Source organism: Myotis yumanensis, unplaced genomic scaffold (genome assembly GCF_028538775.1).
Source record: "Myotis yumanensis isolate MYYU_CA2020_CCGP unplaced genomic scaffold, mMyoYum1.0.hap1 SCAF_2, whole genome shotgun sequence".
In the NCBI taxonomy this organism is placed as follows: Eukaryota; Metazoa; Chordata; class Mammalia; order Chiroptera; family Vespertilionidae; genus Myotis; species Myotis yumanensis.
The window spans coordinates 42,612,764-42,628,464 of record NW_027223753.1 but is presented as its reverse complement, the minus strand read 5'-3'; positions in this window follow the sequence as shown (position 1 = coordinate 42,628,464).

The following is a 15,701-nucleotide window of genomic DNA, read 5'->3' as shown; positions in this document are numbered from 1 at the left end:
ATGGCAAAATAACATATAACTAACAAGCTAATAGAGGGGAAATAATAAAATGATAAACATGGTAGAAAAAATAGAACCCATAAATATACCAGTAAATATATTAAGTGTAAGTGGACTAAATATTTTGATTAAAGACAAAGGTTATCAGATTGAATAAAACAAAACACAGCAATATGCTCCTTGAAATAGACATTCTTTAAGTATAAAGACATTGACAAACTATAAGCAAAAGGATAGCGTTTTAGGCTGGATTTCCACAGATGTAGATCCTGATATGAGAATTTGAGTGCAATCCCTATGTAATAAAAGCCTAATATGCTAAGTGTCTGGTTATCCAGTCGTCTGGTCTGTTCAACCAATCAAAGCGTAATATGTTAATGATATGCTAAGGCCACTCAACCGCTCGCTATGATGTGCACTGGCCACTAGGGAGCAGACGCTCCAACTGGTAGGTTAGTTTGCTGCTGGGGTCTGGCCCATCGGGACTGAGTGAGAAGGGCCAGACATACCCTGGAGCCCTCCCACAATCCCTCCCTGGCTGGCCAACCTCCCGCATCTCTCCCTGGCCCCGATCGTGCACTGGTGGGGTCCCTCGGCCTGGCCTGTGCCCTCTCACAATCCAGGAACCCTTAGGGGATGTCAGAGAGCTGGTTTCAGCCCGATCCTGCAGGCCAGGCCAAGGGACCCCACTGGTGCACAAATTCATGCACCAAGCCTCTAGTATAGGGTATAAAACAGTTGTCTCAATTGAGGGTTAAGAAGGCTGAAAAAGTTATCCATAAACCCCCATTCTTTGTTGGTAGAAGGCTGAACCTGCTGACTACCCTTTCCCCCTACTTCCTGCCTCCCTTATGAATAAATAAAAATAAAACTCTGGGACAGAGAATTGAAGATGCCTTAAAAAGGACTCATAGGATGCTTTGGTATGTCCTAGAAGAGTGAATGAGCAAGACATCAATAACTTCTGCCACAAATGAAAAAATATATACTATAAAACCCCTAATTAAATAGATATTAGTATAGCCATACAAATATCAGATAATGTAAGCTTTAAGGCAAGACCCATTAGAAATTTTAAAAATATGTATATTTTATAAGATAAAAGAAAGATTTAGCATTAATTAATGTGAACTCAATTGCATAACATCACAATATGTTAAATACAAATTGACATAAATTAAAGGCAAGGTAATTCTATATTCATAGCTGGAAATATTAACATAACTCTCTTAATAACTGACATATACACAATAAAGATATCAGTAAGAAAAATGATCTAAGAAACACAAATGATACTTTAGAACTAATTGATAGATATAGAACAATACAAGTGAAAGAAATAGTAACAGAACATACATTATTTTCAAGTATGCATAGAACATTTATCAAAATTGACCATATGCTAGACCAGGGGTCCTCAAACTTTTTAAACAGGGGGTCAGTTCACTGTCCCTCAGACCGTTGGAGGGCCGGACTATAGTTTAAAAAAAAAACTATGAATAAATTCCTATGCACACTGCACATATCTTATTTTGAAGTAAAAAAACAAACAAAACGGGAACAAATACAATATTTAAAATGAAGAACAAGTAAAGTTAAATCAACAAACTTACCAGTATTTCAATGGGAACTATGGGGCTGCTTTTGGCTAATGAGATGGTCAATGTCCGGTTCCATATTTGTCACTGCTAGTCCTAACAAGTGATGCAAGTGTGCATCAGTTAGTCTAGATCTGGTTGGAGATTTCAGATGTTTCATTCTGGAAAAAGGCTCTCCTAACTTCAAAAAAAAAAAAAAGGCTCCCCTAACTTCAAAAAAAAAGGCCCTACTAACTGCAAAATAAAAAAAAAAAATAGACCTTCTAACTTCAAAAATAAATAAATCCTAATTTGTTCTTACCTTGGTCCTCAGGCAGCAGCAGGCTCTGCACAGGCAAGCTCGTGACTCGTCTGATCACACTGGAGACTGAGAGGAGGAGTCGAGAGACAAGAGAGAAGGAGGGGAGTCAGAGAGTGCAGCGCACATTCCACACATGCGCACTGCGGGCCCAGGACAAGTCGGCTGCTAAGCAACAGGCAGCGGCAGCAAAAACACCTGGCGGGCTGGATAAATGTTTTCGGCGGGCCGCATGTGGCCTGCAGGCCATAGTTTGAGGACCCCTGTGCTAGACCATAAAGCAAGTCTCAACAACATGTAAATAAATAAAGTAATATAGAATATGCCCTATGAACATAGTGCTTTACAGCTATAAATTAGTAACAAAAAGCTTAATAGGAAATCCCTAAAACTAAAGATTATGTAAATTATTTCCAAAAGGCCTTTACATGAAAGAATAAATCACAGTGGCAATTAGAAAATATTTTTACTAAATTATAATAAAAACATATCATATCAAAACTGTCAGAATGCTGCTGACGTATTGGCTTAGAAGATAATGTACAACCTTTAATGCATATTTTAGAAAATAAATTTTTAAAGGTCAAAATCCAATGTTTTTAATCATCTACTCAAAAAGTAGAAAGAATAGCACAGCCAATGTTGCTCAGTGGTTGAGCATCATCCTTTGAACCAGGTGGTTGCATTTTGATTCTGGGTTGTGTGCTTGGTCCTCACTAGTGAGTATGCAGGAGGCAGCCCATCAATGATTCTCTCTGATCATTAATGTTTCCATCTCTCTCTCCCTTCCCTTCCTCTCTGAAATCAATAAGATATTCATATTTTTAAAGTGGAAATAATAAAATTAAAAAACAGAAAATGAAAAAATACAATACAGAACACTAATGAAGGAAAAGTGATTTGAATAAGAAAATGAATAAATGTTTAGCAAGACTGAGAGGGGAGGAGAGAGAAAAAGATAGAAGGGGAGTAGGGAGTGGGAGGGAGGGAGGGAGAATGAGACTGAATACTTTATAATAAAAGGCTAATATGCAAATTGACCAAACGGCTGAATGACTGGTCACTATGATGCGCACTGACCACCAGGGGGGCTCAATGCAGTAGCTGCCCCCTGGTGGTCAGTGTGCTCCCATAGGGAGCGCACCTCTCAGCCAGAAGCTGGGCTCATGGTTGGCAAGCACAGTGGCAGTGGCAGAAGTCTCTCCCAACTCCACAGCAGGGCTAAGGATGTCCGACTGCTGACTTAGTCCCACTCCCCCCAGAGAGCGGGTCTAAGACATCAGTTGGACATCCCCCGAGGGCTCCCAGCCTGCGAGAGGGTACAGGCCAAGCTGAAGGACACACCCCCAGTGCATGAATTTTGTACACCGGGCCTCTAGTCTGGTATAAAAAAAAAAAAAAGCATATCACAACATATTCTACATATTGTCTTAAAAACAAAGAAAAATGAGATATTATGAATAGCTTCATGACCATTAATTTTACATTGTAAATGAAATTGCCAAATTTCTTTAAAAACAAACAATAAAACTTGGCTAAACTGACACAAGAATAAGTAGAAAACCTAAAGAATCTATTACTATTCAAAAAGTTAAGTCTCCAATTAAAAAACAATCCACCAAATGTAGAAGTCTCCTGTAAGCTCAGACAGCCTCACTGGTTAATTCTTCCATATATTTAGGAGAAAATATCATCAATCTTGCACACATTTTTCCAAATAATAGGAAAGTGGAGCTAACTTTATGAGACCAGCATAACATTGACTCAACAACCTGGCAAGGATTTTACAAAAAAGAAAAATGTTAGAGAAATTTTTCTCAAGAACCTGTAAAAATTCTAGACGTAATATTAACACGTCTAATCCGGTATTATGTAAAAATAATAGTGGCCAAGGCCAATTAAGGTTTATTTCAAAAATAAAAATGTCTGGTTGGTTTAGTTCTCAAAATTCAAACCATGTAATTCAGCACAAATGGAATAAAGAGCAAAGTAATATAATAATCACAATAGAGGAAACATTTGATAAAATCCAACATCCTTTAATCTAAAAATTCTTAGCAAACTTGAAATAGAATAAATTTCTTAATTGGATAAATACCATCTTTTAAATTCATTAAGTATCATACTTAATGAAATATTGATACTTTCTCCTGAAAATTGGCTGAATGACCGGTCACTATGATGCGCACTGACCACCAGGGGGGCTCAATGCAGTAGCTGCCCCCTGGTGGTCAGTGTGCTCCCATAGGGAGCGCACCTCTCAGCCAGAAGCTGGGCTGTCTGCTATTGCCATTTCTATTCAACACTGTATTAAGTATTTGGCTGGTATAGCAAAGGAAGAAAAAATTTAAAAGTATAATAACTGGAATGGTAGAAACTAAAATGCCTTTATTCAATGATGACATGATTGTATGCAGTAAGTGACCTAAAAGAATATACAAATTAGAATTAATAAGTGAAACTAGAAAAGTTAACATAAAAATTGTATTTTATATAGCATTAATATAGAAAATCATATTTTAAAATTAATAACATTCACAATAGCATCAAAGACATGAAAAATTTAGGAAGAAAATTAAAAAAAATGTACAAGACACAACTATGAGACATTACTAAGAAAAATGAAAGAAAACCAAAACAAATGAAGGCATATGCAATGCTTATGTATTGGAAAACTCATTCTGTGAAAATGTCAATTCCCTCCAAAATGATTCAATGGGATAGTGTCGATTCAATATTATCCCACTCAACATTTCCAACAGGATTAGTTAATATTGCTTTTGTGGAAAATGACCAGCTGTTTCTAAAATTCATGTGGAAGTGTAAAAGGCCAAGAATAGCCAAGACAATCTTGAAAAAGGCAATAGTGGAAGATTTACCTATAAGATATAAAGACTTGTTTATATCTACATTGATTAAGATATTGTAGTATGGTGTATGAGTAGACAAATATATCAATAGGAGACAAGAGAGGGCTTAAAAATAAACCAATGCATACATGGTCACTTGATTTTGACAGCTTTTTCAGCAGTACAGTAGGAAATAATGAACTTTGTATAAATGGTACTAGGTCATCTGGAAATTCTTATGGGAAAAAAATGAATCTTGATCCCTCCCTAACAACAAACATAAACTAATCCTCAATGAAATGCAGATGAAAATTTGAAAAGTGAAACATTAAAGTTCCTATTTAAAAACAAAACAAAATACCTTTATGACCTTAAGGTAAGCAAAATTTTATTAAACAGAGTACAAAATCACCAATATAAAATAAAAATTTATAAATCTGACTATATAAAATTTAAAAACTTTTATATGCTAAAAGACAGCACTTAGAGAGTAAAAACTCAAACCACAGGAGGCTATATTTGCCATATGTATACACAGCAGAGAATCCATATCCAGAATTTAAAAAAAAAAAAAAAGGCCTACAGATCAAGAAAAAGAACAATTGAACAGGCATTTCACAATAGAAGATATCCAAATGGCCAATAGGCATATGAAAAGTTACTCAACACTATTAGGCATTAGAGAAATGCCAATTGAAATAAAATATCACTATATACCCAACAGGATGGGTTTATCAACAAAAGGCCACTACCATCAATACAATGCCAACAGGAGTCCCCAATATGGCCTGTAGTAAAAGAAGAGAGTGAGTGTTCGGATGAACAGTTTATAAACTGAGAAAAAGCAGCCTCCAGAAGAAGCCAAAAGTACACTCCCACAAGACAAAGGGAAGGCCTGCTTACATAGAGAAAGTGCCTACCCTGTCCCTGATTGGTCCATTTCTATGCAAATGAAGAATCCAAATTTGCACAGTTTGATTGATCCACATAACACTGTCCTGATTGGTTGGAATCGCACATGCTAATTGGTCATTATGGAGCTACTCTGCTTGGAGGATAAAGATGCAAATGAGAATACAGCTTCACAGCTCCAACTGGACAGAAATAGTCTCAGCCCATGGGTTGAAATACAAATCCAGGAACTCCTTTATAAGGTTCAGCTCAGAAGGCAGGAATGCAGTGCAGGAGGCTTGGCAGCCTAGTCCTTGAAAGACAGAGTGTTTGATAAATACCAATAGAAAGTAAGAAAGAAATATACAAGTTATACGAAGACTGGTGGAAAGGAAAGGAGAGAGAGAGGGAGAGGCTGACACTTCAATATAGTCAGGGATATTAAACCTTGGGCAACCTCTGTCCGGCTAGATATCTGACTCACTGACATAACTTGTACAAAAAACTTTACAACTACAGCATTCAATTAACTCCCAAGTACCAAGCTCTGAGTTTTTCTTCAAGTAATGCCCACCAGGCATTTTATACCCATAATATAGGTGAGTATAATGAGGCTTAGAGAGGTTAGATAACTGTGAAAAATCATAAAACTAAAAAGACAGAAGCAAAAATTTGAATCCCTGTCACTTCCAGGCCATATTCTTAACTGTCACTGTCTACCACTAACAATAGTCAGTAGTTACCTATTCAGATATGTTTGAAAGCCTAGCTAAATCACAAGGCCTAAGGTTCTCCCACTCCCCAAACTGTCTTCCTAACATTTATCTTCCTCTACCTTTGACGAACAGTAAAGATGTTACTCAAGAAAGGAAAGGTGATAAGACATACCACCAACTTGATTTCCTACAAGCTGTCTAAAATTGGGTCACCTACCCTGGCCAGCATGGCTCAGTGGTTGAGCTTCAACCTATGAACCAGGAGATCACGGTTGAATTCCTGGTCCAGGCATAGACCCAGATTGCAGGCTCATTCTCCAGTGTGGGGTGTGCAGGTGGCAGCCAATCAATGATTCTCATTATTAATGTTTCTATCTATCTCTCCTTCTCCCTTCCTCTCTGAAATCAATAAAAATATATTTAATAAATAAATAATTGGGTTACCTACAGTGTGTGCAGGGTTTGCACATGCAGGTGAAGACAGCGGGGCTCTAAAACAGTGTTACACACTTCTACCCTCTAATGGCATGAAAGGGTACATGAGATTAGCAGCCCTAGCAGATTATTGAAAAATATGTCTGCATAAGGAGCAATTTTCCAAAGAAGAGGGGACAGAGGGAAGCATGCTGGAGTCAAGCCTACACTACACACAGGGTACGTAAGATCTGTAGATTTCTACAGACACCACACACTCCTCTAACTATATGATCTAAGCCCAGATACTTCACTTTTTCATTTTCCACATCTATAAAACAGGGCACTCGATAGGGCAGTAAATAAAATAATAAACCCAAGATGCTTTGTACGCTGAACGCAGAATTGCTCTGTAGATGGTAGCCATTAGTGATAACAGTAATCCCCAGCTCAAAGACATGGGAACAAAGGCCCAGAGAGGTTGTGACTTGCCCTTGGCCACATCCATTGAACACTCTGAGGAGAAGATCACAAGTATAAGAGCCTGGGCCCTGCAGACATCCTTTGCACTCTGGGAATTATACAAATGATTTATCAATGATGACATCTGGTCCTGAGAGAGAAAATGCTCACTTTTAGCTGTGCTTAAGGCCAATCGTATCATAATCGTAATGTCTTGTGCTGCATGGTGCTTTTATTTTTCAAAGTGTTTCCCATCAATTACATCATTTTACTTTTAAATATCCCTATGAGTCAGGGAAGACATTATCACCATTAGTTGTTGTTCTTATTGATTTTTTTTTAATGCTCTGCTTGTTATAGAGCAAATACAGCCATTCCTATTTTTAAACTGTTTGTAATATATTTTTTCATGAGTCCTGGTGCTTAGCTTTCTCTGACTTAATTGTTGTCTCCAAATTAGAAATGGCAAATTTCCTTGACAAATGTACTGCAAGATGGCTTAGGAAGAGAATCACTACGGAGGAGAAGAGCTGGAAAAACATTTTTACTACACACAAACGGATTACAGAACCCGTGTTTCCCAATCCTGAACTTCTGCCGAAGTCCAGGTCCGGAGGACCAAGGAATCTGTGAACTAGCTAACGCCACAAGTTAGCAGCTATTCACATGGGTTCCAGCAGTTGCCAAATGAATGCATTTCTCAATGTAAACAGAACTAAATGAAAGTCTGGGCCTCAGGAAATCTTGAAATCTGCCAAGTTACTCCAGCTACATGGAAATGAGTTCTTATCTTCTCATTATACAGAGCAGAGAGTCTAATGTAGACAGAGAGTTCTCATCTAGGTAAAGGTCAGGAGTCCCAGATTCTGCCACTCAGTTTTGCCACTGACTGTCTGATGTTAAGAAAAATAAATAAATAAATAAACAAACAAATAAATAAATAAATAAATGTGACAAAGGCTTGCTCCACCAGGGATAAGTTCCTAGGGAGAGTACCTGGGGAACACATCAAAGGGCCACCAAACTCATCCTCAATAGAATTCAGCCAGGTGAAAACAGAGGCAGAAGATTCTAGGTAGAGCCATGGGCATGCATGCATTAGCTTTGAGGAAGATGCTAAAAGGCATTCTTTAAGGCAGAATCTGTGGGAACTGATTGGTCAGAGATGAGATCCTTATTGAATAATATAGGATAAGCAGCTACCACATGATAAAGGTCTATCTTTTCAGGGGATTTCACTCTTTTTCCTAAAACAGTATGCACATCTACAAAAACAAGGCAGAGAGGGGCTTAGCTGCTCAACTTGCTTTGCTAGTCCAACATTCTTGAATGCGTCTCTCGTGGTAAACAGTTTCACAGCCCATCCAATGCCCTATGGAGAATCTGATTTCATAGTCTGGCTAAATCACTCACTAGTCATATGTCTTGGAGCCTCAGTTTCCCCACTGTTAAATGTTGACAGTCATAAACTACTTCACTCTTCTTTTCTACATGCCACAGGGGACCAACACTTTAACGAAAGGAGAGTTTCGATGTCACCTCCTGCCCTATGATTTTATGCATTTATCATAAAGCCTGATTTTACCATCAGCCAGTTACCACTTACTTTTAAAAAAATGGAAAAATCCCTGCATAATAAGACTCTTGTGGGAATGGTAAAGGACTTGGAACTCACAAAAATCAAGTAGCAATATGATTCAGCTGCTGGTTCCCTCCAGCCTGGACTGCGCTTTGCATGAGAAATGAGCTCATCTTTGAATGTAGCAGATTCTGCTTGTTTGGGTAGTGCTTCTAATCGAGGCATATATATATATTTTCCCTCAATCACAGGAAAACAAATTGTCAGTGGCATATTGCTTTGATATTTCAACCATTTGCTGAATTTCCAGTCCTCCAAAATGTCTTCAACAGAAGCATGAAGCATGAATAGGACAAACTAGAGAACCCAGTATTTATGAGCCTATTCAAACCTTATAAAGATTTGATCAGCAAATATGCCAATTGATACATCATAATGTTTTACAACTGTAGTTGTCTTGGTCTATAAAACTTAAAATTCTGAAGGGATTTCTGCTTTTTTGGCAGACATTTCTGTTTTACTGCCACCTAGTGATGTATATTAGAACTGGCAGTTTTACTGCTGGATTTCCAGGAGGCTGAAGACTTTTTGAAGCGTAAGACACAAAGTAATGATGCTAATATGCATCTTTCTATCCTGCATCACTTATCTCACCTTTCCCATTCCACATCCAAATAACCCCCTCTACACATACACACACACACTATTCTATCCAGAATCTATAAAACTCTCGTATGAATTTATGCCCTATGAGGTAGTATAGGTCCCAGATCATTTTATGTTAAAGAGCCCTGATTTTTAATATCTACCAGAATATTAACAATGGCAATATTTTACCCCCATTTTGATGCCTCTCTCCAAACTTTCTACCAGTTGGAATGCAATACAGAGGCACTTCCAGTCTTCTGACAACAGAGATCAAGAGTTGATGTTGAGGAGTCACGATTGGTTCCAACTTGGCTAACCTTGGCAGACTCACTGCCCTGGACAAGCACACTGGGGTGTCAAGTGGAGCTCCTTTCTCGTGAAGGAGCCAGAAAAGTCCCAGTTACAATGTACCAAGATATGAAGAAGAGAGTTCCCGTTGTACAGAAGCTCTATGGGTTCCCACAGAAATATTGGTTCTAAAGCTCCACAATAATTTTGAATCCCTAAATCAATGAGTTTTAACCTCAGGAAGTAGCGTCCCCACAATGAGTATTTGAAATGAGGTGGGATGTATCTTTTGCAGGCCACAGTAAATGCAGTCCCGGAATCTCCTGCTCAGGAGTTGGGGTTGCGGAATGTCCTCCCGTCATCTGGACAGTCCCTCACACTGAAAAATGTTCCATCCAGAATGCCAGCAGTGTCCCCACAGAGAAACATAGCATTCACTACAGGACTGGGGTAATTCTTCATTCCTCCTTTTATTCTTGATAAAGGATTTTCTGAACTTCTTCATGTCAGACCTTGGAATAGAATTTATAGATTTGATAATAAACACATAGCCTCCTGCCCTGGCTGGTGTTGCTCTGTGGTTAGAGTCAGCCCTCCCACCAAAAGGGTTGAAGATTTGATTCCTGGTCAGGTCAAGAGCACACACCTGGGTTGCAGGTTCAATCCCCGGCCCCCGTTTGGGTGCATGTGGGAGGCAACTAATCAATGTGTCTCACATGTTTCTCTCTCTCCCTTCACCTCCCTTCCTCCATCCGTTCCACTCTCTCTAAAAATCAATGGAAAATTTAACAACAGCAAAAAAAGACACAGCCTCCCATTAATTTAAAAGGACCCCAGTGGGTATTCTGTGCATTCTCACCAACAGACCAACACTGTACTTCTGTTGGTTTCTTTCTTTGTCTTGAGGATATGGTAACTGGCCAGGAAGCAACTTAAAGATAACACAGTCTTGCTCAGGCACAAATGAGGGTACCCTCCAAGAGGATGGTGACTGCCAGCCAAGGATACTGTGGTCCAGAGCACTCAAGAGCATTGCACCCTCAAGAGACTGCAGAGCTGCATTCTGATTCTCATGGTGATCAGACCAAGCAGAGGGAAACAGCCTCTTTTTTCTCTTGTGAGCTACACTTTGTCACCTGCTCACCAAACAAGTGCCGCTTGTGTCTCTGTGTCTCAGAGTCTCCCCACGTCATCTCCTTTTGCATCTACTTCTAGTTGCGTACAGACATGGGTAATAGGAGGGACACTTACATTTCAGACAAACACTATATTGTCCACTTTATTCCAGGCACAGTCCTAGACACCCACATAAAATCATATTATTTCCTTCAGCAACTCCTCACCATCCCTGGAAAAACCCTCATGCAATCCTACTGCTGAGGCTTACCAGTTCAGTCCATCAGATACTTCTAAATCCCAGTGTAGACTCAATCTTTGACACCCACTCCCACTACATATGAATGGAATTAGAGTCCTTATATATGTTGATTATCGATAGATGATTGATAGACATATAATAGACTATCACATATAAAATATTTGACAATTAATTTTAGCTATTATCATCATGAATACATTTTTGACAATTATGTTGTTATCCACATCATTTTATTTTATTTTTTTAATTTTAATTTATTTCAGAGAGGAAGAGAGAGGGGGAAAGGGATAGAAACATTAATGATGAGAGAAAATCATTGATCATCAGTCTCCTGCCCGCCACCCACCAGGGACTGAGCCCACAACCTGGGCATGTGCCTTGACCGGACTTGAACTATGACCTCCTTGTTCATAGGTCGATGCTCAACCACTGTGAACACCGGCTGGGCATCCATGTCGTTTTAAAAGTGAAGAAATTGAGTCTCAAAAGTCACAGAGCAATTAGTTCATAGAGTGAGGAACTTATCTCTCTCTAAGTTCAAAGCTCAGGCTCTCTAATTGATTAAATCACATTAGCTCTGCATTCCACTCTCTGCAAAAGAAAGAGACCTGGAGACCAGCTAATATTACTATCACATATAGGCGCCTGTGCATAGGTACATTATATAGGTGTTCTATATTCCTAGTACAGGTTTCTCTGCCATCACACTGGGACCAGGAGGTGTTCTTCTGGAAGCTGTGGTCTGATGGTTAGACTATAGCTTGCAGCAGAAGTCAAACGAGGTGTCAGCTGTGTGTCAGCAGAGCCTACATCACAGGTAATGTTCACCAGTGTAAGCTACTCTGGAGGTAACAACTGGCAGATTACAGAAATGAGTGGATATGTTTCTTTCATTATGTGTTGTGGGTGGATAAACCATCAACATTTCCTCTAACTGAAAGTGGCAGATCGGAAATTTTCTGTTAATAGTATATTAGAAATCTTACATAACTCTATTTTGTTTGTAAATATAATCTTGTTCTAAATCATAGTGATTTTTCTGGAAATGTGGGTGTGGCAGATATTCCAAGGGTTCGTCAGTGTCCACTCTTTCTCTCTTTCCAGGCTCACAGAGACCGTACTTGTCAGCCCCCTTTCTTACTAGGTAGAGCCATGTTACCCATCTAGCCAACAGGCTATTAGCAGAAAGAGTGCATGTGTGACTTCTAGAACTAAGTACCAAGTTCAAGGTGAATAATCCTCCAGAGCTTTCGTCTCTTGCCACAGCCATCATGGAAGCATGTGTTGGAATGGAAGCACCATGGGATCCAGAGACCAGATAGCTGAGGCAACACATATAAGATAATCATCCAGGAGATTTGCCCATATCCCCAGCAGAGTCCACGTGAATTTAAATAAAATTTCTGCCCTTGCCCATTTGGCTCAGTGGATAGAGTGTTGGCCTGCGGACTGAAGGGTCCCAGGTTCAATTCTGGTCAAGGGCACATGCCCGGTTGCAGGCTCAATCCCCAGTAGGGGTGTGCAGGAAGCAGCCGATCAATGATTCTCATCATTGATGTTACTATCTCTCTCTCTCTCCCTTCCTCTCTGAAATCAAAAAATATAAAAAAATAAATAAACTTTTGCTTTCTTAAATCACTGAGATTTAGGTGTTGCCTCTTACTACAGCATAACTTGGATTCTTCTCACTAATACTGTGGGTAAGGAAATTTCATTCATACTGTAAAACAGCATACACATCTCTCTCAAAAATAATATATGCATTTAATCCAATACCCCAGGTCTTCTGCAATCTGGTCCAATTCTACCTTCTCAATGTTGTCTTCCACCATTCTGCAAATGAAACTAGACACTATTTCTTGACCACATCTCACAATTTTGTGCTGTTTTTGTTGTTATTCTTTTTACTTCTACTTATATTATCCCCTCTGCATTGCATAGTCTCTTCCTTTTAAAATGTCAAATTACTACGTATCTTTAAAAGGCCTTTATATGCTAATTCTTCCATGAAATCTTCCCTAATTCTACCATTCTGAAGTAATTTTTCTTTTCTTCAAATTTTATGTTTAGTTCTTGTTAATCCTTTTCACTTTATATCTTGCATTATGGTTATTTATGAGCACCTTTCATCTCTCCTATTGGTAATCTTGAGAGGGACATTTAAATCTGACTCTTCATTTTATCCTCAGCAACTCAACCCGGTGCCTTAAAATTATGCTCAATAAATATTTTATAGATACAGATATATCAGTGATGTTAATATTGTAAGTTTTACCATGAAATCAATTTGAACCCTTGGGGATGCTGTCAAGAAGCAGTCCTTTCCTCATCTACTTTCTTACTGTCCCCCAACCCCAAAGGCAGCATTATCCTAACCAGGTCATGGGTACTAGTGGGTGGAGATATTGGACATTGAAAAGTCCTACATCTACATGGGGTCCCTCTTCTAGGCCATGAAGCACCATTAGGAAATGGAGCAAGCTTCCCTCTTTTCCCAGAAGCACTCAGGAATTGAGGGGCTTATGGAACTTGGGCTTGGGAGCTGGTATTAAGAAGCTTGGAACTGGGAGGAGAGTAGCAGCAGCATCGATATTTATTGACAATGTAGGGTGAGCCCGTACCTGTGCTAAATGCTGTATGTATGTTTTATCACTTTCTCTTCCCAAGAACAGCAGGAAGATTGTATATAGCCTAATGGGTAGTGCTTAAGTTCTATAACCACATTGCATGTGTTCAAATCACTGCTTTGTCCTCTAGAGTATAATATCAGAAGTCTGGAAAATGTGGTTAATTAATTGTGTGATCTAGGACAAGGTACTTTTCTCTGCCTCAGTTTCCTTAATTAAGAATAATACTTCCTACCTCATAGAATTAGGATGATGGTAAATGTGTTTGTAAGTATAAGATTTTTAAATGAGGGCCCTCACATGATAAGTGTATGATGGATATTGCTCTGAAAAAAAAATGAGTGATATAATTATTGCTATTATCCCCTCTTTCCAGATTAGGATACTAAGGCCCAAGGACATGCAAGTAGTAAGTGGTACAGTTGAGATTTTAACCCAAGCCTTCTGGCCTAAGAGTCAACGTTCTTAATTCTTCTACCATGCAGTCTCTTTGAGACCCTCAGAATCACTGAGCAAAAATGTGACAAAGAAAATCCATTTTCCACCTGGCTGGATGGAGGAATGGTTAGACAAGATCACTTGTAAGATCCCTTTCAACCTTGAGATTCTGTGATTTACAGATGTCAGTACCTAAGAGCACGGAAGGTTCCTAACAACCCAGGAATCCAGAGCAGAGGTGACCAGAATGGTCTCTCTTTGCTTTAGAGCTTCTATTCTGAAGTGGCTCTCTAGAATCTTTTATTATAACCACATTTTTCCAGGCCTCTTTTATTATACTCTAGAGGTTAAAATCATATGCTCCAAGGAGGAAATGCAATGCTTTAGAGTCAGACAGATGTGAATATGAATCATTGCTCTACCATTTATTTGCTTTAAGACCTTAGGCAAATTACTCAACCTCCTATCAAATTAACCTCTACCAGGTTTCTGCACCTTATAACTTTCTGGGTTCTGTCCTTCCCTGTAGCTAAGAAGGTTTGTAAAAATCAAGTGTGTACATGATTCTGCAATTATCTTCCTTTCCCCAGTGCAACAATTCATCAGTTCAGATTTTTCCTAACCCAAAAGTGTCTCATTTTTATAGTTCTATGATGCCAAACATAATTTTTCCCTAGTAAATGAGACTAACAAAGTCTGAGTTTACTATGAAATGATATAAACTCACAAATTGAGACGGGTGACTTTCTTTCTCATGGTCTGGAGAATCAGAAAACACCAATGTGTATCAGAGAAAAGAAAAAAGGAGACTGATTCACAAAGAGCATCAGAGACAAGGGTTAGTAAAAGAAAATTCTCCATATCCCTACCTGTCCCAGAGGCCTGGGTTCATTTCTCCACTTTGGTTCCATGAGAAATGCTCTTTTTGTTAGAGTTGGCTTTAGTGGAGTTTATGCTATTTATCACCAAGAGTCCAACACTCTGAGGCCAGATTTCTCATCCACAGAACAAAGAAAATAATATATCTCTTATAGGATCATTATTGAAATTAAATAAGATACTATACCCAAGAACTGGAACATAGTAAACCTTAAATAAATAGTAGATACTATCCTTTGTTACTATTATACTCTTATAAGTTATCCAACATATGTTTGTTTTCTTTCATGTAGTTAACATATATTGATGATGTTATTCTATGTGCCAGCACTATGCTTAGAATTGACCATATGGTAAATAAGACATAGCATTTACTGTCAATGGGAGCAACTGAACAAGGAAGAAAGTTATTAAACCAGTAATTGCCATTGAGAGTGGTAGGTGTCAATGAAGAGAGAAGACCATCTGCCTAGGCACACTGAGAACAGATAGCTTCATGGAGTTGGTCACATTTGACCTTGAAAGTTAGAAACAAGGCTATGGGGAAGACATTTCAAGCGAAAACAGCAACCTTTTCAAAGACATGATGGATAAAACTCCGTAGAAAGTTTAAGGAACTGCAGGTAACTTGGTGTA